We start from the raw sequence: 20,842 nt of genomic DNA, 5'->3' as shown, positions 1-20,842 counted from the left end.
CGCCAAACATAAAAATGTTGATAACTTTGGAAAAACACTTCAGACAGCTTAGATTTGATGTGCAACTACTAGAAAGACCCTTTCTGCTATAGTGGGAGGTTAAAATTTCATGTTCGAAAGCTTCCATGGAAAGTTATGGCACAATGCCGAAAACGCATTTTCAGTCTGAGATAAGGTCGATTCCGGGACGCCAAACATAAAAATGTTGATAACTTTCGAAAAACACTTCAGACAGCTTAGATTTCATGTGCATCTACTAGAAAGACCCATTCTGCTATAGTGGGACCTGAAAATTTCATGTTCTGAAGCTTCCCTGCAAAGTTATGGCACAATGCAGAAAACGCGTTTTCAGCTTGTGATAACGTGGGTTCCGGAACGCCAAACATAAAAATGTTGATAACTTTCGAAAAACACTTCAGACAGCTTAGATTTGATGTGCAAATACTAGAAAGACCCTTTCTGCTATAGTGGGACGTGAAAATTTCATGTTCTGAAGCTTCCATGCAAAGTTATGGCACAATGCAGACAACGCGTTTTCAGCCTGAGATAAGGTCGATTCTGGAACGCCAAACGTAAAAATGTTGATAAATTTGGAAAAACATTTCAGACAGCTTAGATTTGATGTGCAACTACTAGAAAGACCCTTTCTGCTGTAGTGGGAGGTGAAAATTTCATGTTCTGAAGATTCCCTGCAAAGTTATGGCACAATGCAGCAAACGCGTTTTCAGCCTGAGATAAGGTGGGTTCCGGAACGCCAAACATAAAAATGTTGATAACTTTGGAAAAACACTTCAGACAGCTTAGATTTGAAGTGCAACTACTAGAAAGACGCTTTCTGCTATAGTGGGAGGTGAAAATTTCATGTTCTGAAGATTCCCTGCAAAGTTATGGCACAATGCCGAAAACGCGTTTTCAGCCTGAGATAAGGTGGGTTCCGGAACGCCAAACATAAAAATGTTAATAATTTTGGAAAAACACTTCAGACAGCTTAGATTTGATGTGCAACTACTAGAAAGACCCTTTCTGCTATAGTAGGAGGTGAACATTTCATGTTCTGAAGCTTCCCTGAGAAGTTATGGCACAATGCAGAAAACACGTTTTCAGCCTGAGACAAGGTGGTTTCCGAAACGCCAAACGTAAAAATGTTGCTAACTTTGGAACAACACTTCAGATAGCTTAGATTTAATGTGCAACTACTAGAAATACCCTTTCTGCTATAGTGGGAGGTGAAAATGTCATTTTCTGAACCTTCCCTGCAAAGTTATGGCACAATGCGTGAAACGCGTTTTCAGCCTGAGATAAGGTCGATTCCGGAATGCCAAACATAAAAATGTTGATAACTTTGGACAAAAAAATCAGACAGCTTAGATTTGATCTGCAACTACTAGAAAGGACCTTTCTGCTATATTGGGAGGTTAAATTTTCATGTTCAGAAGCTTCCATGCAAAGTTATGGCACAATGCAGACAACGCGTTTTCAGCCTGAGATAAGGTCGATTCTGAAACGCCAAACGTAAAAATGTTGATAACTTTGGAAAAACATTTCAGACAGCTTAGATTTGATGTGCAACTAATAGAAAGACCCTTTCTGCTGTAGTGGGAGGTGAAAATTTCATTTTCTGAAGCTTCCCTGTAAAGTTATGGCACAATGCCGAAAACGCGTTTTCAGCCTGAGATAAGGTGGGTTCCGGAACGCCAAACATAAAAATGTTGATAATTTTGGAAAAACACTTCAGACAGCTTAGATTTGATGTGCAACTACTAGAAAGACCCTTTCTGCTATAGTGGGAGGTGAACATTTCATGTTCTGAAGCTTCCCTGAGAAGTTATGGCACAATGCAGAAAACGCGTTTTCAGCCTGAGACAAGGTGGTTTCCGAAACGCCAAACGTAAAAATGTTGATAACTTTGGAACAACACTTCAGACAGCTTAGATTTAATGTGCAACTACTAGAAATACCCTTTCTGCTATAGTGGGAGGTGAAAAATTCATTTTCTGAACCTTCCCTGCAAATTTATGGCACAATGCAGACAATGCGTTTTCAGCCTGAGATAAAGTCGATTCTGAAACGCCAAACGTAAAAATGTTGATAACTTTGGAAAAACATTTCAGATAGCTTAGATTTGATGTGCAACTACTAGAAAGACCCTTTCTGCTGTAGTGGGAGGTGAAAATTTCATGTTCTGAAGATTCCCTGCAAAGTTATGGCACAATGCAGGAAACGCGTTTTCAGCCTGAGATATGTTCGATTCCGGAACGCCAAACATAAAAATGTTGATAACTTTGGAAAAACACTTCAGACAGCTTAGATTTGATGCGCAACTACTAGAAAGAACCTTTCTGCTATAGAGGGAGGTCAAAATTTCATGTTCTGAAGCTTCCCTGGAAAGTTATGGGACAATGCAGAAAATGCATTTTCATCCAGAGATAAGGTAGATTCCAGAACGCCACACATAAAAATGTTGATAACTTTCAAAAAATACTTCAGACAGCTTAGATTTGATGTGCAACTACTAGAAAGACCCTTTCTGCTATACTGGGAGGTTAAAATTTCATGTTCTGAAGCTTCCCTGCAAAGTTATGGCACAATGCAGAAAACGCGTTTTCAACCTGAGATAAGGTGGGTTCCGGAACGCCAAACATAAAAATGTTGATAACTTTGGAAAAACACTTCAGACAGCTTAGATTTGATGTGCAAATACTAGAAAGACCCTTTCTGCTATAGTGGGACGTGAAAATTTCATGTTCTGAAGCTTCCATGCAAAGTTATGGCAAAATGCAGACAACGCGTTTTCAGCCTGAGATAGGGTCGATTCTGGAACGCCAAACGTAAAAATGTTGATAAATTTGGAAAAACATTTCAGACAGCTTAGATTTGATGTGCAACTACTAGAAAGACCCTTTCTGCTGTAGTGGGAGGTGAAAATTTCATGTTCTGAAGATTCCTTGCAAAGTTATGGCACAATGCAGGAAACGCGTTTTCAGCCTGAGATAAGGTGGGTTCCGGAACGGCAAACATAAAAGTGTTGATAACTTTGGAAAAACATTTCAGACAGCTTAGATTTGATGTGCAACTAATAGAAAGACCCTTTCTGCTGTAGTGGGAGGTGAAAATTTCATTTTCTGAAGCTTCCCTGCAAAGTTATGGCACAATGCCGAAAACACGTTTTCAGCCTGAGATAAGGTGGGTTCCGGAACGCCAAACATAAAAATGTTGATAATTTTGGAAAAACACTTCAGACAGCTTATATTTGATGTGCAACTACTAGAAAGACCCTTTCTGCTATAGTGGGAGGTGAACATTTCATGTTCTGAAGCTTCCCTGAGAAGTTATGGCACAATGCAGAAAACGCGTTTTCAGCCTGAGACAAGGTGGTTTCCGAAACGCCAAACGTAAAAATGTTGATAACTTTGGAACAACACTTCAGACAGCTTAGATTTAATGTGCAACTACTAGAAATACCCTTTCTGCTATAGTGGGAGGTGAAAAATTCATTTTCTGAACCTTCCCTGCAAATTTATGGCACAATGCAGACAACGCGTTTTCAGCCTGAGATAAAGTCGATTCTGAAACGCCAAACGTAAAAATGTTGATAACTTTGGAAAAACATTTCAGATAGCTTAGATTTGATGTGCAACTACTAGAAAGACCCTTTCTGCTGTAGTGGGAGGTGAAAATTTCATGTTCTGAAGATTCCCTGCAAAGTTATGGCACAATGCAGGAAACGCGTTTTCAGCCTAAGATAAGGTCGATTCCGGAACGCCAAACATAAAATTGTTGATAACTTTGGACAAACACATCAGACAGCTTAGATTTGATCTGCAACTACTAGAAAGACCCTTTCTGCTATATTGGGAGGTTAAATTTTCATGTTCAGAAGCTTCCATGCAAATTTATGGCACAATGCAGACAACGCGTTTTCAGCCTGAGATAAGGTGGGTTCCGGAACGCCAAACATAAAAATGTTGATAACTTTGGAAAAACATTTCAGACAGCTTAGATTTGATGTGCAACTACTAGAAAGACCCTTTCTGCTGTACTGGGAGGTGAAAATTTCATTTTCTGAAGCTTCCCTGCAAAGTTATGGCACAATGCCGAAAACGCGTTTTCAGCCTGAGATAAGGTGGGTTCCGGAACGCCAAACATAAAAATGTTGATAGTTTTGGAAAAACACTTCATACAGCTTAGATTTGATGTGCAACTACTAGAAAGACCCTTTCTGCTATAGTGGGAGGTGAACATTTCATGTTCTGAAGCTTCCCTGAAAAGTTATGGCACAATGCAGAAAACGCGTTTTCAGCCTGAGACAAGGTGGTTTCCGAAACGCCAAACGTAAAAATGTTGATAACTTTGGAACAACACTTCAGACAGCTTAGATTTAATGTGCAACTACTAGAAATACCCTTTCTGCTATAGTGGGAGGTGAAAAATTCATTTTCTGAACCTTCCCTGCAAATTTATGGCACAATGCAGACAACGCGTTTTCAGCCTGAGATAAAGTCGATTCTGAAACGCCAAACGTAAAAATGTTGATAACTTTGGAAAAACATTTCAGATAGCTTAGATTTGATGTGCAACTACTAGAAAGACCCTTTCTGCTGTAGTGGGAGGTGAAAATTTCATGTTCTGAAGATTCCCTGCAAAGTTATGGCACAATGCAGGAAACGCATTTGCAGCCTGAGACAAGGTGGTTTCCGAAACGCCAAACGTAAAAATGTTGATAACTTTGGAACAACACTTCAGACAGCTTAGATTTGATGTGCAACTACTAGAAAGACCCTTTCTGCTATAGTGGGAGGTGAACATTTCATGTTCTGAACCTTCCCTGCAAAGTTATGGCACAATGCAGAAAACGCGTTTTCAGCCAGAGATAAGGTCGATTCTCGAATGCCAAACATAAAAATGTTGATAACTTTGGAAAAACACTTCAGACAGCTTAGATTTGATCGGCAACTGCTAGAAAGACCCTTTCTGCTATAGTGGGAGGTGAAAATTTCATGTTCTGAAGCATCCCTGCAAAGTTATGCCACAATGCAGGAAACGCGTTTTCAGCCTGAGATAAGGTCGATTCCGGAAAGCCAAACATAAAAATGTTGACAACTTTGGAAAAACACTTCAAACAGCTTAGATTTGATGTGCAACTACTAGAAAAGACCCTTTCTGCTATTGTGGGAGTGGAAAATTTCATGTTCTGAAGCTTTCCTGCAAAGTTATGGCACAATGCAGAAAACACGTTTTCCGTCTGAGATAGGGTTGTTTCCGGAAAGCCAAACATAAGAATGTTGATAACTATGGAAAAACACTTCAGACAACTTATATTTGATGTGCAACTATTGGAAATACCCTTTCTGCTATAGTGGGAGGAAAAAATTTCATGTTCTGATGTCTCCCTGCAAAGTTACGGCGCAATGCAGAAAGCGCGTTTTCAGCCTCCGATAAGGTGGGTTCCAGAATGCCAAACATAAAAATGTTGATAACTTTGGAAAAACACTTCAGACAGCTTAGATTTGATGTGCAACTACTAGAAGGACCCTATCCGCTATAGTGGTAGGCGAACGTTTCATGTTCTGAAGCTTCCCTGAAAAGTTATGGCACAATGCAGAAAACGCGTTTTCAGCCTGAGATTAGGAGGGTTCCAGGACGCCAAACATAAAAATGTTGATAACTTTGGAAAAACACTTCAGACAGCTTAGATTTGATGTGCAACTACTAGAAAGACCCTTTCTGCTACAGTGGGAGGTGAAAATTTCATGTTCTGAAGCTTTCCTGCAAAGTTATGGCACAATGCGTAAAACGCGTTTTCAGCCTCACATAAGGTCGATTCCGGAACGCCAAACATGAAAATGTTGATAACTTAGTAAAAACACTTCAGACAGCTTAGATTTGATGTGCAACTACTAGAAAGACCCTTTCTGCTATAGTGGGAGGTGAAATTTTCATGTTCTGAAGCTTTCTTGCAAAGTTATGGCACAATGCGGAAAATGCGTTTTCAGCCTGAGATAAGGTCGATTCAGGAACACCAAACATAAAAATGTTGAAAACTTTCGAAAAACACTTCAGACAGCTTAGATTTGATGTGCAACTACGAGAAAGACCCTTTCTGCTATAGTGGGAGGTGAATATTTCATGTTCTGAAGCTTCGCCGCAAAGTTCTGGCACAATGCGTGAAACTCGTTTTCAGCCTGAGATGAGGTTGATTTCAGAACGGCAAACATAAAAATGTTGCTAACTTTGGAAAAACACTTCAGACAGCTTAGATTTGATGTGCAACTACGAGAAGAACCCTTTCTGCTATAGTGGCAGGTTAAAATTTCATGTTCTGAAGCTTCCCTGCAAAGTTATATCACAATGCAGAAAATGCGTTTTCAGCCAGAGATAAGGTCGATTCTGGAATGCCAAACATAAAAATGTAGATAACTTTGGAAAAACACTTCAGACAGCTTAGATTTGACGTGCAACTACAAGAAAGACCCTTTCTGCTATAGTGGGAGTTGAAAATTTAATGTTTTGAAGCTTCCCTGCAAAGTTATGGCACAATGCAGAAAACGAGTTTTCAGCCTGAGATAAGGTGGGTTCCGGAACGCCAAATAAAAAATTATGATAACTTTGGGAAAACACTTCAGACAGCTTAGATTTGATGTGCAACTACTCGAAAGACCCTTTCTGCTATAGTGGGAGTTGAAAATATCATGTTCTGAAGCTTCCCTGCAAAGTTATGGCACAATGCGTAAAACGCGTTTTCAGCCTGAGATGAGGTTGATTTCAGAACCCCAAACATAAAAATGTTGATAACTCAGGAAAAACTCGACAGACAGATTAGATTTGATGTGCAACTACTAGAAAGACCATTTCTGCCATTGTGGGAGGTGAAAATTCGATGTTCTGAAGCTTCCCAGCAAAGTTATGCCACAATGCAGGAAACGCGTTTTCAGCCTGAGATAAGGTCGATTCCGGAACGCCAAACATTAAAATGTTAATAACTTCGGAAAAACACTTCAGACAGCTTAGATTTGATATGCAAGTGCTAGAAAGACCATTTCTGCTATAGTGGGAGGTGAAAATTTAATGTTCTGAAGCTTTATGCAAAGTTATGCGACAATGCAGGAAACGCGTTTTCAGCCTGAGATAAGGTCGATTCCGGAACGCCAAACATAAAAATATTGATAACTTTGGAAAAACACTTCAGACAGCTTAGATTTGATGTGCAACTACTGGAAAGACCCTTTCTGCTATAGTGGGAGTTGAAAATTTCATGTTCTGAAGCTTTCCTGCAAAGTCATGGCACAATGCGTAAAACGCGTTTTCAGCCTGAGATAAGGTTGATTCCGGAACGCCAAACATAAGAATGTTGATAACTTTGGAAAAACACTTCAGACAGCTTAGATTTGATGTACAACTACTAGAAAGACCCTTTCTGCTATAGTGGGAGGTGAAAATTTCATGTTCTGAAGCTTCCCTGCAAAGTTATGGCAGAATGCGTAAATCGTGTTTTCAGCCTGAGATAAGGTCGATTCCGGAACGCCAAACATAAAAGTGTTGATAACTTTGGAAAAACACTTCAAACAGCTTTGATTTGATGTGCACCTACTAGAAAGACCCTTTCTGCTATAGTGGGAGTTGAAAATTTCATGTTCTGAAGCTTTCCTGCAAAGTTATGGCACAATGCGTAAAACGCGTTTTCAGCCTGAGATAAGGTTGATTCCGGAACGCCAAACATAAAAATGTTGATAACTCAGGAAAAACTCTACAGACAGCTTAGATTTGATGTGCAACTACTAGAAAGACCCTTTCTGCTACAGTGGGAGGTGAAAATTTCATGTTCTGAAGCTTCACTGCAAAGTTATGCCACAATGCAGGAAACGCGTTTTCAGCCTGAGATAAGGTCAATTCCGGAACGCCAAACATAAAAATATTGATAACTTTGGAAAAACACTTCAGACAGCTTAGATTTGATGTGCACCTACTAGAAAGACAATTTCTGCTATAGTGGGAGATGAAAATTTCATGTTCTGAAGCTTCCCTGCAAAGTTGTGGCACAATGCAGAAAACGCATTTTCAGCCTGAGATGAGGTTGATTTCAGAACGCCAAACATAAAAATGTTAATAACTTTGGATAAACACTTCAAACAGCTCAGATTTGATGTGCAACTACGAGAATAACCCTTTCTGCTACAGTGGGAGGTGAAAATTTCATGTTCTGAAGCTTCACTGCAAAGTTATGCCACAATGCAGGAAACGCGTTTTCAGCGTGAGATAAGGTCAATTCCGGAACGCCAAACATAAAAATATTGATAACTTTGGAAAAACACTTCAGACAGCTTAGATTTGATGTGCACCTACTAGAAAGACAATTTCTGCTATAGTGGTAGATGAAAATTTCATGTTCTGAAGCTTCCCTGCTAAGTTGTGGCACAATGCAGAAAACGCATTTTCAGCCTGAGATGAGGTTGATTTCAGAACGCCAAACATAAAAATGTTAATAACTTTGGATAAACACTTCAAACAGCTCAGATTTGATGTGCAACTACGAGAAGAACCCTTTCTGCTATAGTGGCAGGTTAAAATTTCATGTTCTGAAGCTTCCCTGCAAAGTTATATCACAATGCAGAAAACGCGTTTTCAGCCAGAGATAAGGTCGATTCTGGAATGCCAAACATAAAAATGTAGATAACTTTGGAAAAACACTTCAGACAGCTTAGATTTGACGTGCAACTACAAGAAAGACCCTTTCTGCTATAGTGGGAGTTGAAATTTTAATGTTTTGAAGCTTCCCTGCAAAGTTATGGCACAATGCAGAAAACGAGTTTTCAGCCTGAGATAAGGTGGGTTCCGGAACGCCAAATAAAAAAATATGATAACTTTGGGAAAACACTTCAGACAGCTTAGATTTGATGTGCAACTACTCGAAAGACCCTTTCTGCTATAGTGGGAGTTGAAAATATCATGTTCTGAAGCTTCCCTGCAAAGTTATGGCACAATGCGTAAAACGCGTTTTCAGCCTGAGATGAGGTTGATTTCAGAACCCCAAACATAAAAATGTTGATAACTCCGGAAAAACTCTACAGACAGATTAGATTTGATGTGCAACTACTAGAAAGACCATTTCTGCCATTGTGGGAGGTGAAAATTCGATGTTCTGAAGCTTCCCAGCAAAGTTATGCCACAATGCAGGAAACGCGTTTTCAGCCTGAGATAAGGTCGATTCCGGAACGCCAAACATTAAAATGTTAATAACTTCGGAAAAACACTTCAGACAGCTTAGATTTGATATGCAAGTGCTAGAAAGACCATTTCTGCTATAGTGGGAGGTGAAAATTTAATGTTCTGAAGCTTTATGCAAAGTTATGCGACAATGCAGGAAACGCGTTTTCAGCCTGAGATAAGGTCGATTCCGGAACGCCAAACATAAAAATATTGATAACTTTGGAAAAACACTTCAGACAGCTTAGATTTGATGTGCAACTACTGGAAAGACCCTTTCTGCTATAGTTGGAGTTGAAAATTTCATGTTCTGAAGCTTTCCTGCAAAGTCATGGCACAATGCGTAAAACGCGTTTTCAGCCTGAGATAAGGTTGATTCCGGAACGCCAAACATAAGAATGTTGATAACTTTGGAAAAACACTTCAGAAAGCTTAGATTTGATGTACAACTACTAGAAAGACCCTTTCTGCTATAGTGGGAGGTGAAAATTTCATGTTCTGAAGCTTCCCTGCAAAGTTATGGCAGAATGCGTAAATCGTGTTTTCAGCCTGAGATAAGGTCGATTCCGGAACGCCAAACATAAAAGTGTTGATAACTTTGGAAAAACACTTCAAACAGCTTTGATTTGATGTGCACCTACTAGAAAGACCCTTTCTGCTATAGTGGGAGTTGAAAATTTCATGTTCTGAAGCTTTCCTGCAAAGTTATGGCACAATGCGTAAAACGCGTTTTCAGCCTGAGATAAGGTTGATTCCGGAACGCCAAACATAAAAATGTTGATAACTCAGGAAAAACTCTACAGACAGCTTAGATTTGATGTGCAACTACTAGAAAGACCCTTTCTGCTACAGTGGGAGGTGAAAATTTCATGTTCTGAAGCTTCACTGCAAAGTTATGCCACAATGCAGGAAACGCGTTTTCAGCCTGAGATAAGGTCGATTCCGGAACGCCAAACATAAAAATATTGATAACTTTGGAAAAACACTTCAGACAGCTTAGATTTGATGTGCACCTACTAGAAAGACCCTTTCTGCTATAGTGGGAGTTGAAAATTTCATGTTCTGAAGCTTTCCTGCAAAGTTATGGCACAATGCGTAAAACGCGTTTTCAGCCTGAGATAAGGTTGATTCCGGAACGCCAAACATAAGAATGTTGATAACTCAGGAAAAACTCTACAGACAGCTTAGATTTGATGTGCAACTACTAGAAAGACCCTTTCTGCTACAGTGGGAGGTGAAAATTTCATGTTCTGAAGCTTCACTGCAAAGTTATGCCACAATGCAGGAAACGCGTTTTCAGCCTGAGATAAGGTCGATTCCGGAACGCCAAACATAAAAATATTGATAACTTTGGAAAAACACTTCAGACAGCTTAGATTTGATGTGCAACTACTAGAAAGACCCTTTCTGCTATCGTGGGAGGAGAAAATTTCATGTTCTGAAGCTTCACTGCAAAGTTATGCCACAATGCAGGAAACGCGTTTTCAGCCTGAGATAAGGTCGATTCCGGAACGCCAAACATAAAAATATTGATAACTTTGGAAAAACACTTCAGACAGCTTTGATTAGATGTGCAACCACTGGAAAGACCCTTTCTGCTATAGTGGGAGTAGAACATTTCATGTTCTGAAGCTTTCCAGCAAAGTTATGGCACAATGCGTAAAACGCGTTTTCAACCTGAGATAAGGTTGATTCCGGAACGCAAAACATAAGAATGTTGATAACTTTGGAAAAACAATTTCGACAGCTTAGATTTGATGTGCAACTACTAGAATGACCCTTTCTGCTATAGTGGGAAGTTAAAATTTCATGTTCTGAAGCTTCGCTGCAAAGTTATGGCACAATGCGTAAAACTCGTTTTCAGCCTGAGATGAGGTTGATTTCAGAACGCCAAACATAAAAATGTTGATAACTTTGGAAAAACACTTCAAACAGATTAGATTTGATGTGCAACTACTAGAAAGACCCTTTCTGCTATAGTGGGAGGTGAAAATTCATGTTCTGAAGCTTTCCTGCAAAGTTATGGCAGAATGCGTAAATCGTGTTTTCAGCCTGAGATAAGGTCCATTCCGGAACGCCAAACATAAAAATGTTGATAACTTTCCAAAAACACTTCAAACAGCTTACATTTGATCTGCAACTACTAGAAAGACCCTTTCTGATATAGTGGGAGGTGAAAATTTCTTGTTCTGAAGCTTCCCTGCAAAGGTATGGCACAATGCAGAAAACGCGTTTTCAGCCTGACATAAGGTTGATTTCAGAACGCCAAACATAAAAATGTTGATAACTTTCGAAAAACACTTCAAACAGCTTAGATTTGATGTGCAACTACTAGAAAGACCCTTTCTGCTATAGTGGGAGGTGAAAATTTCATGTTCTGTAGTTTCCCTGCAAAGTTATGGCACAATGCAGAAAATGCGTTTTCAATAAGGTGCGATCCGGAACGCCAAACATAAAAATGTTGATAACTTTCGAAAAGCACTTCAGACACCTTAGATTTGTTGTGCAACTACTAGAAAGACCCTTTCTGCTATAGTGGGAGGTGAAAATTTCATATTCTGCAGCTTTCCTGCAAAGTGATGACACCATGCAGAAAACGCGTTTTCAGCCTGAGATAAGGTTGATTCCGGAACGCCACACATAAGAATGTTGATAACTTTGGAAAAAGACTTCAGACAGGTTAGATTTGATGTGCAACTACTAGAAGGACCCTTTCTGCAATAGTGGCAGGTTAAAATTTCATGTTCTGAAGCATCCCTCCAAAGTTATGGCACAATGCAGAAAACGCGTTTACAGCCTGAGATAAGGTTGATTCAGGAACGCCAAACATAAAAGTGTTGATAACTTTGGAAAAACACTTGAGACAGCTTAGATTTGATGTGCAACTACTAGAAAGACCCTTTCTGCTACAGTGGGAGGTGAAAATTTCATGTTCTGAAGCTTCCCTGCAAAGTTATGCCACAATGCAAGAAACGCGTTTTCAGCCTGAGATAAGGTCGATTCCGGAACGCCAAACATAAAAATGTTGATAACTTTGGAAAAACACTTCAGACAGCTTTGATTTGATGTGCAACCACTGGAAAGACCCTTTCTGCTATAGTGGGAGTAGAAAATTTCATGTTCTGAAGCTTTCCAGCAAAGTTATGGCACAATGCGTAAAACGCGTTTTCAGCCTGAGATAAGGTTGATTCCGGAACGCAAAACAAAAGAATGTTGATAACTTTGGAAAAACAATTTCGACAGCTTAGATTTGATGTGCAACTACTAGAAAGACCCTTTCTGCTATAGTGGGATGTTAAAATTTCATGTTCTGAAGTCTCCCTGCAAAGTTATGGCACTATCCAGAAAACGCGTTTTTAGCTTGAGATAAGGTGGGTTCCAGAACGCCAAACATAAAAATGTTGATAACTTTGGAAAAACAATTTCGACAGCTTAGATTTGATGTGCAACTACTAGAATGACCCTTTCTGCTATAGTGGGAAGTTAAAATTTCATGTTCTGAAGCTTCGCTGCAAAGTAATGGCACAATGCGTAAAACTCGTTTTCAGCCTGAGATGAGGTTGATTTCAGAACGCCAAACATAAAAATGTTGATAACTTTGGAAAAACACTTCAAACAGATTAGATTTGATGTGCAACTACTAGAAAGACCCTTTCTGCTATAGTGGGAGGTGAAAATTCATGTTCTGAAGCTTTCCTGCAAAGTTATGGCAGAATGCGTAAATCGTGTTTTCAGCCTGAGATAAGGTCCATTCCGGAACGCCAAACATAAAAATGTTGATAACTTTCCAAAAACACTTCAAACAGCTTACATTTGATCTGCAACTACTAGAAAGACCCTTTCTGATATAGTGGGAGGTGAAAATTTCTTGTTCTGAAGCTTCCCTGCAAAGGTATGGCACAATGCAGAAAACGCGTTTTCAGCCTGACATAAGGTTGATTTCAGAACGCCAAACATAAAAATGTTGATAACTTTCGAAAAACACTTCATACAGCTTAGATTTGATGTGCAACTACTAGAAAGACCCTTTCTGCTATAGTGGGAGGTGAAAATTTCATGTTCTGAAGTTTCCCTGCAAAGTTATGGCACAATGCAGAAAATGCGTTTTCAATAAGGTGCGATCCGGAACGCCAAACATAAAAATGTTGATAACTTTCGAAAAGCACTTCAGACACCTTAGATTTGTTGGGCAACTACTAGAAAGACCCTTTCTGCTATAGTGGGAGGTGAAAATTTCATATTCTGCAGCTTTCCTGCTAAGTGATGACACCATGCAGAAAACGCGTTTTCAGCCTGAGATAAGGTTGATTCCGGAACGCCACACATAAGAATGTTGATAACTTTGGAAAAAGACTTCAGACAGGTTAGATTTGATGTGCAACTACTAGAAGGACCCTTTCTGCAATAGTGGCAGGTTAAAATTTCATGTTCTGAAGCATCCCTCCAAAGTTATGGCACAATGCAGAAAACACGTTTACAGCCTGAGATAAGGTCGATTCCGGAAAGCCAAACATAAAAATGTTGATAACTTTGGAAAAACACTTCAGACAGCTTAGATTTGATGTGCAACTACTAGAAAGACCCTTTCTGCTATCGTGGGAGGAGAAAATTTCATGTACTGAAGCTTCACTGCAAAGTTATGCCACAATGCAGGAAACGCGTTTTCAGCCTGAGATAAGGTCGATTCCGGAACGCCAAACATAAAAGTGTTGATAACTTTGGAAAAACACTTCAGACAGCTTAGATTTGATGTGCAACTACTAGAAAGACCCTTTCTGCTATCGTGGGAGGAGAAAATTTCATGTACTGAAGCTTCACTGCAAAGTTATGCCACAATGCAGGAAACGCGTTTTCAGCCTGAGATAAGGTCGATTCCGGAACGCCAAACATAAAAGTGTTGATAACTTTGGAAAAACACTTCAGAAAGCTTCGATTTGATGTGCACCTACTAGAAAGACCCTTTCTGCTATAGTGGGAGGTGAAAATTTCATGTTCTGGAGCTTACCTACAAAGTTTTGGCACAATGCACAAAACGCGCTCACAGCCTGAGATAAGGTGGGTTCCGGAACGCCAAACATAAAAATGTTGATAACTTTGGAAGAACACTTCAGACAGCTTAGATTTGATGTGCAACTACTAGAAAAACCCTTTCTACTATAGTGGGAGGTGAAAATTTGATGTTCTGAAGCTTCTCTGCAAAGTTATGAAACAATGTGTAAAAGGCGTTTTCAGCCTGAGATAAGGTCGATTACGGAACGCCAAACATGAAAATGTTAATAACTTTGGAAAAACACTTCAGACAGCTTAGATTTGATGTGCAACAACAAGACAGACCCTTTCTGCAATAGTGGGAGGTTAAAATTTCATATTCTGAAGTTTCCTGCAAAGTTATGGCACAATGCAGAAAACGCGTTTTTAGCTTGAGATAAGGTGGGTTCCCGAACGCCAAACATAAAAATGTTGAAAAGTTTGGAAAAACACTTCAGACAGCTAAGATTTGATGTGCAACTACAAGACAGGCCCTTTCTGCAATAGTGGGTGGTGAATATTTGATGATCTGAAGCTTCCCACCAAAGTTATAGCACAATGCGTAAAACGCGTTTTCAGCCTGAGATAAGGTCGATTCCGGAACGCCAAACATAAAAATGTTGATAACTTTGGAAAAACACTTCAGACAGCTTAGATTTGATGTGCAACTACTAGAAAGACCGTTTCTGCTTTAGTGGGAGGTGAAAATTCGATGTTCTGAAGTTTCCCTGCAAAGTTATGGCACCATGTGTAAAACGCGTTTTCAGCCTGAGATAAGGTCGATTCCGGAACGCCAAAAATAAAAATATTGATAACTTTGGAAAAACTCTTTAGACAGCTTAGATTTGATGTGCAACTACTAGAAAGACCCTTTCTGCTATAGTGGGAGTTGAAAATTTCATGTTCTGAAGCTTTCCTGCAAAGTTATGGCACAATGTGTAAAACGCGTTTTCAGCCTGAGATAAGGTTGATTCCGGAAAACCAAACATAAAAGCGTTGATAACTTTGGAAAAACAATTCAAACAGCTTCGATTTGATGTGCAACTACTAGAAAGACCCTTTATGCTATCGTGGGAGGTTAAAATTTCATGTTCTGAAGCTTCCCTGCAATGTCATGTCACAATGCAGGAAACGCGTTTTCAGCCTGAGATAAGGTCGATTCCGGAACGCCAAACATAAAAGTGTTGATAACTTTGGAAAAACACTTCAGAAAGCTTCGATTTGATGTGCACCTACTAGAAAGACCCTTTCTGCTATAGTGGGAGGTGAAAATTTCATGTTCTGGAGCTTACCTACAAAGTTTTGGCACAATGCAGAAAACGCGTTTTCAGCCTGAGATAAGGTGGGTTCCAGAACGCCAAACATAAAAATGTTGATAACTTTGGAAAAACACTTCAGACAGCTAAGATTTGATGTGCAACTACTAGAAAGACCCTTTCTGCTATAGTGGGAAGTTAAAATATCATGTTCTGAAGCTTCGCTGCAAAGTTATGGCACAATGCGTAAAACTCGTTTTCAGCCTGAGATAAGGTCCATTCCGGAACGCCAAACATAAAAATGTTGATAACTTCCAAAAAACACTTCAAACAGCTTAGATTTGATGTGCAACTACTAGAAAGACCCTTTCTGATATAGTGGGAGGTGAAAATTTCTTGTTCTGAAGCTTCCGTGCAAAGTTATGGCACAATGCAGAAAACGCGTTTTCAGCCTGACATAAGGTTGATTTCAGAACGCCAAACATAAAAATGTTGATAACTTTCGAAAAACACTTCAAACAGCTTAGATTTGATGTGCAACTACTAGAAAGACCCTTTCTGCTATAGTGGGAGGTGAAAATTTCATGTTCTGAAGTTTCCCTGCAAAGTTATGGCACAATGCAGAAAATGCGTTTTCAATAAGGTGCGATCCGGAACGCCAAACATAAAAATGTTGATAACTTTCGAAAAGCACTTCAGACAGCTTAGATTTGTTGTGCAACTACTAGAAAGACCCTTTCTGCTATAGTGGGAGGTGAAAATTTCATATTCTGCAGCTTTCCTGCAAAGTGATGACACCATGCAGAAAACGCGTTTTCAGCCTGAGATAAGGTTGATTCCGGAACGCCACACATAAGAATGTTGATAACTTTGGAAAAAGACTTCAGACAGGTTAGATTTGATGTGCAACTACTAGAAGGACCCTTTCTGCAATAGTGGCAGGTTAAAATTTCATGTTCTGAAGCATCCCTCCAAAGTTATGGCACAATGCAGAAAACGCGTTTACAGCCTGAGATAAGGTCGATTCCGGAAAGCCAAACATAAAAATGTTGATAACTTTGGAAAAACACTTCAGACAGCTTAGATTTGATGTGCAACTGCTGGAAAGAGCCTATCTGCTATAGTGGAAGTTGAAAATTTCATGTTCTGAAGCTTCCCTGCAAAGTTATGGCACATTGCAGAAAACGCGTTTACAGCCTGAGATAAGTTGGGTTCCGGAACGCCAAACATAAAAATGTTGAAAACTTTCGAAAAACACTTCAGACAGCTTAGATTTGATGTGCAACTCCGAGAAAGACCCTTTCTGCTATAGTGGAAGTTTAAAATTTCATGGTCTGAAGCTTCCTTGCAAAGTTATGGCACAATGCCGAAAACGCGTTTTCAGCCTGAGATGAGGTCGATTCCGGAACGCCAAACATAAAAGTGTTGATAACTTTGAAAAGACACTTCAGACAGCTTAGATTTGATGTGCAACTACTAGAAAGACCTTTTCTGCTATAGCGCAAGTTTAAAATTTCATGTTCTGAAGCTTCCCTGCAAAGTTATGGCACAATGCAGAAAACACGTCTTCAGCCTGAGATAAGATAGATTCTGGTACGCCAAACATAAAAGTGTTGATAACTTTGGAAAAACACTTCATACTGCTTAGATTTGATGTGCAACTACTGGAAAGACCGTTTCTGCTATAGTGGGAGGTGAAAATTCGATGTTCTGAAGCTTCCCTGCAAAGTTATGGCACCATGCGTAAAACACGTTTTCAGCCTGAGATAAGGTCGATTCCGGAACGCCAAACATAAAAATATTGATAACTTTGGAAAAACTCTTTAGACAGCTTAGATTTGATGTGCAACTACTCGAAAGACCCTTTCTGCTATAGTGGGAGTTGAAAATTTCATGTTCTGAAGCTTTCCTGCAAAGTTATGGCACAATGCGTAAAACGCGTTTTTCAGCCTGAGATAAGGTTGATTCCGGAACACCAAACATGAAAGTGTTGATAACTTTGGAAAAACTCTTTAGACAGCTTAGATTTGATGTGCAACTACTAGAAAGACCGTTTCTGCTATAATGGGAATTGAAAATTTCATGTTCTGAAGCTTTCCTCCAAAGTTATGCCACAATGCAGAAAACCCGTTCACAGCCTGAGATAAGGTGGGTTCCGGAACGCCAAACATAAAAATGTTGATAACTTTGGAAGAACACTTCAGACAGCTTAGATTTGATGTGCAACTACTAGAAAAACCCTTTCTACTATAGTGGGAGGTGAAAATTTGATGTTCTGAAGCTTCTCTGCAAAGTTATGAAACAATGTGTAAAAGGCGTTTTCAGCCTGAGATAAGGTCGATTCCGGAACGCCGAACATGAAAATGTTGATAACTTTGGAAAAACACTTCAGACAGCTTAGATTTGATGTGCAACAACAAGACAGACCCTTTCTGCAATAGTGGGAGGTTAAAATTTCATATTCTGAAGTTTCCTGCAAAGTTATGGCACAATGCAGAAAACGCGTTTTCAGCTTGAGATAAGGTGGGTTCCCGAACGCCAAACATAAAAATGTTGAAAAGTTTGGAAAAACACTTCAGACAGCTAAGATTTGATGTGCAACTACAAGACAGACCCTTTCTGCAATAGTGGGTGGTGAATATTTGATGATCTGAAGCTTCCCACCAAAGTTATGGCACAATGCGTAAAACGCGTTTTCAGCCTGAGATAAGGTCGATTCCGGAACGCCAAACATAAAAATGTTGATAACTTCGGAAAAACACTTCAGACAGCTTAGATTTGATGTGCAACTACTAGAAAGACCCTTTCTGCTATAGTGGGAGGTGAAAATTTCATGTTCTAAAGCTTCCCTGCAAAGTTATGGCACAATGCAGAAAACGCGTTTTCAGCCTGAGATAAGGTGGGTACCAGAACGCCAAACATAAAAATGTTGATAACTTTGGAAAAACACTTCAGACAGCTTATATTTGATGTCCAACTACTAGAAAGACCTTTTCTGCTATAGCGCAAGTTTAAAATTTCATTTTCTGAAGCTTCCCTGCAAAGTTATGGCACAAAGCGTAAAAAGCGTTTTCAGCCTGAGATAAGGTCGATTCCGGAACGCCAAACATAAAAATGTTGATAACTTTGGAAAAACACTTCAGACAGCTTAGATTTGATGTGCAACTACTTGAAGGACCCTTTCTGCTATAGTGGGAGGTTAAAATTTCATGTTCTGAAGCTTCCCTGCAAAGATATGGCACAATGCAGAAAACGCGTTTTCAGCCTGAGATAAGGTGGGTTCCGGAACGCCAAACATAAAAATGTTGATAACTTTGGAAAAACACTTCAGACAGCTTAGATTTGATGTGCAACTACTAGAAAGACCCTTTCTGCTGTAGTGGGAGGTGAACATTTCATGTTCTGAAGCTTCCCTGCAAAGTTATGGCACAATGCGTAAAACGCGTTTTCAGCCTGAGATAAGGTTGATTCCGGAACGCCATACATAACAATGTTGATAACTTTGGAAAAACACATCAGACAGCTTAGATTTGATGTGCAACTACTAGAAAGACCATTTCTGCTATAGTGGTAGGTTAAAATTTCATGTTCGGAAGCTTCCATGCAAAGTTATGGCACAATGCAGACAAGGCGTTTTCAGCCTGAGATAAGGTGGATTCTGGAACGCCAAACATAAAAATGTTGATAACTTTCGAAAAGCACTTCAGACAGCTTAGATTTGATGTGCAACTACTAGAAAGACCCTTTCTGCTATAGTGGGAGGTGAACATTTCATTTTCTGAATCTTACCTGAGAATTAATGGCTCAATGCACAAAATGCGTTTTCAGCCTGAGATAAGGTGGGTTCCGGAACGCCAAACATAAAAATGTTGATAACTTCAGAAAAACACTTCAGACAGCTTAGATTTGATGTGCAACTACTAGAAAGAGCCTTTCTGCTACAGTGGGTGGTTAAAATTTCATGTTCTGAAGCTTCCCTGCAAAGTTGTGGCACAATGCAGAAAACGCGTTTTCAGCCTGAGATAAGGTGGGTTCCGGAACGCCAAACATAAAAATGTTGATAACTTTGGAAAAACACTTCAGACAGCTTAGATTTGATGTGCAACTACTAGAAAGACCCTTTCTGCTATAGTGGGAGGTGAACATTTCATGTTCTGAAGCTTCCCTGAGAAGTTATGGCACAATGCAGAAAACGCGTTTTCAGCATGAGATAAGGTCGATTCTGGAACGCCAAACATAAAAATGTTGATAACTTTCGAAAAACACTTCAGACAGCTTAGATTTGATGTGCAGCTACTAGAAAGACCGTTTCTGCTATAGTGGGAGGTGAACATTTCATGTTCTGAAGCTTCCCTGAGAAGTTATGGCACAATGCAGAAAACGCGTTTTCAGCCTGAGATAAGGTCGATTCCGGAACGCCAAACATAAAAATGTTGATAACTATGGAAAAACACTTAAGAATGCTTAGATTTGATGTGCAACTACTAGAAAGACCCTTTCTGCTATCGTGGGAGGTGAACATTTCATGTTCTGAAGCTTCCCTGAGAAGTTATGGCACAATGCGTAAAACGCGTTTTCAGGCTGAGATAAGGTCAATTCCGGAACGCCAAACATAAAAATGTTAATAACTTTCGGAAAACATTTCAGACAGCTTGGATTTGATGTGCAACTACTAGAAAGACCCTTTCTGCTACAGTGGGAGGTTAAAATTTCATGTTCTGAAGCTTCCCTGCAAAGTTATGGCACAATGCAGAAAACGCGTTTTCAGCCTGAGATAAGGAGGGTTCCGGAACGCCAAACATAAAAATGTTGATAACTTTGGAAAAAACATTTCAGACAGCTTAGATGTGATGTACAACGACTAGAAAGACCCTTTCTGCTATAGTGGGAGGTGAAAATTTCATGTTCTGAAGCTTCCCTGCAATGTTATGGCACAATGCGGAAAACGCGTTTTCAGCCCGAGATAAGGTCGTTTCCGGAACGCCAAACATAAAAATGTTGATAGCTTTCGAAAAACACTTCAGACAACTTAGATTTGATGTGCAACTACTAGAAAGACCCTGTCTATTATAGTGGGAGTTCAAACTTTCATGTTCTGAAGCTTCCCTGCAAAGTTAAGGAACAACGCAGAAAACGCGTTTTCAGCCTGAGGTAAGGTGGGTTCCGGAACGCCAAACATAAAAATGTTGATAACTTTAGAAAAACACTTCAGACAGCTTAGATTTGATGTGCAACTACTAGAAAGACCCTTTCTGCTACAGTGGGAGGTTAAAATTTCATGTTCTGAAGCTTCCCTGCAAAGTTATGGCACAATGCACAAAACGCGTTTTCAGCCTGAGATAAGGAGGGTTCCGGAG

This window comes from Synchiropus splendidus, chromosome 19 (assembly GCF_027744825.2).
Source record: "Synchiropus splendidus isolate RoL2022-P1 chromosome 19, RoL_Sspl_1.0, whole genome shotgun sequence".
NCBI classification, from domain to species: domain Eukaryota; kingdom Metazoa; phylum Chordata; class Actinopteri; order Syngnathiformes; family Callionymidae; genus Synchiropus; species Synchiropus splendidus.
The sequence above is the reverse complement of the archived record's forward strand: the minus strand, read 5'-3'. Positions refer to the sequence as shown.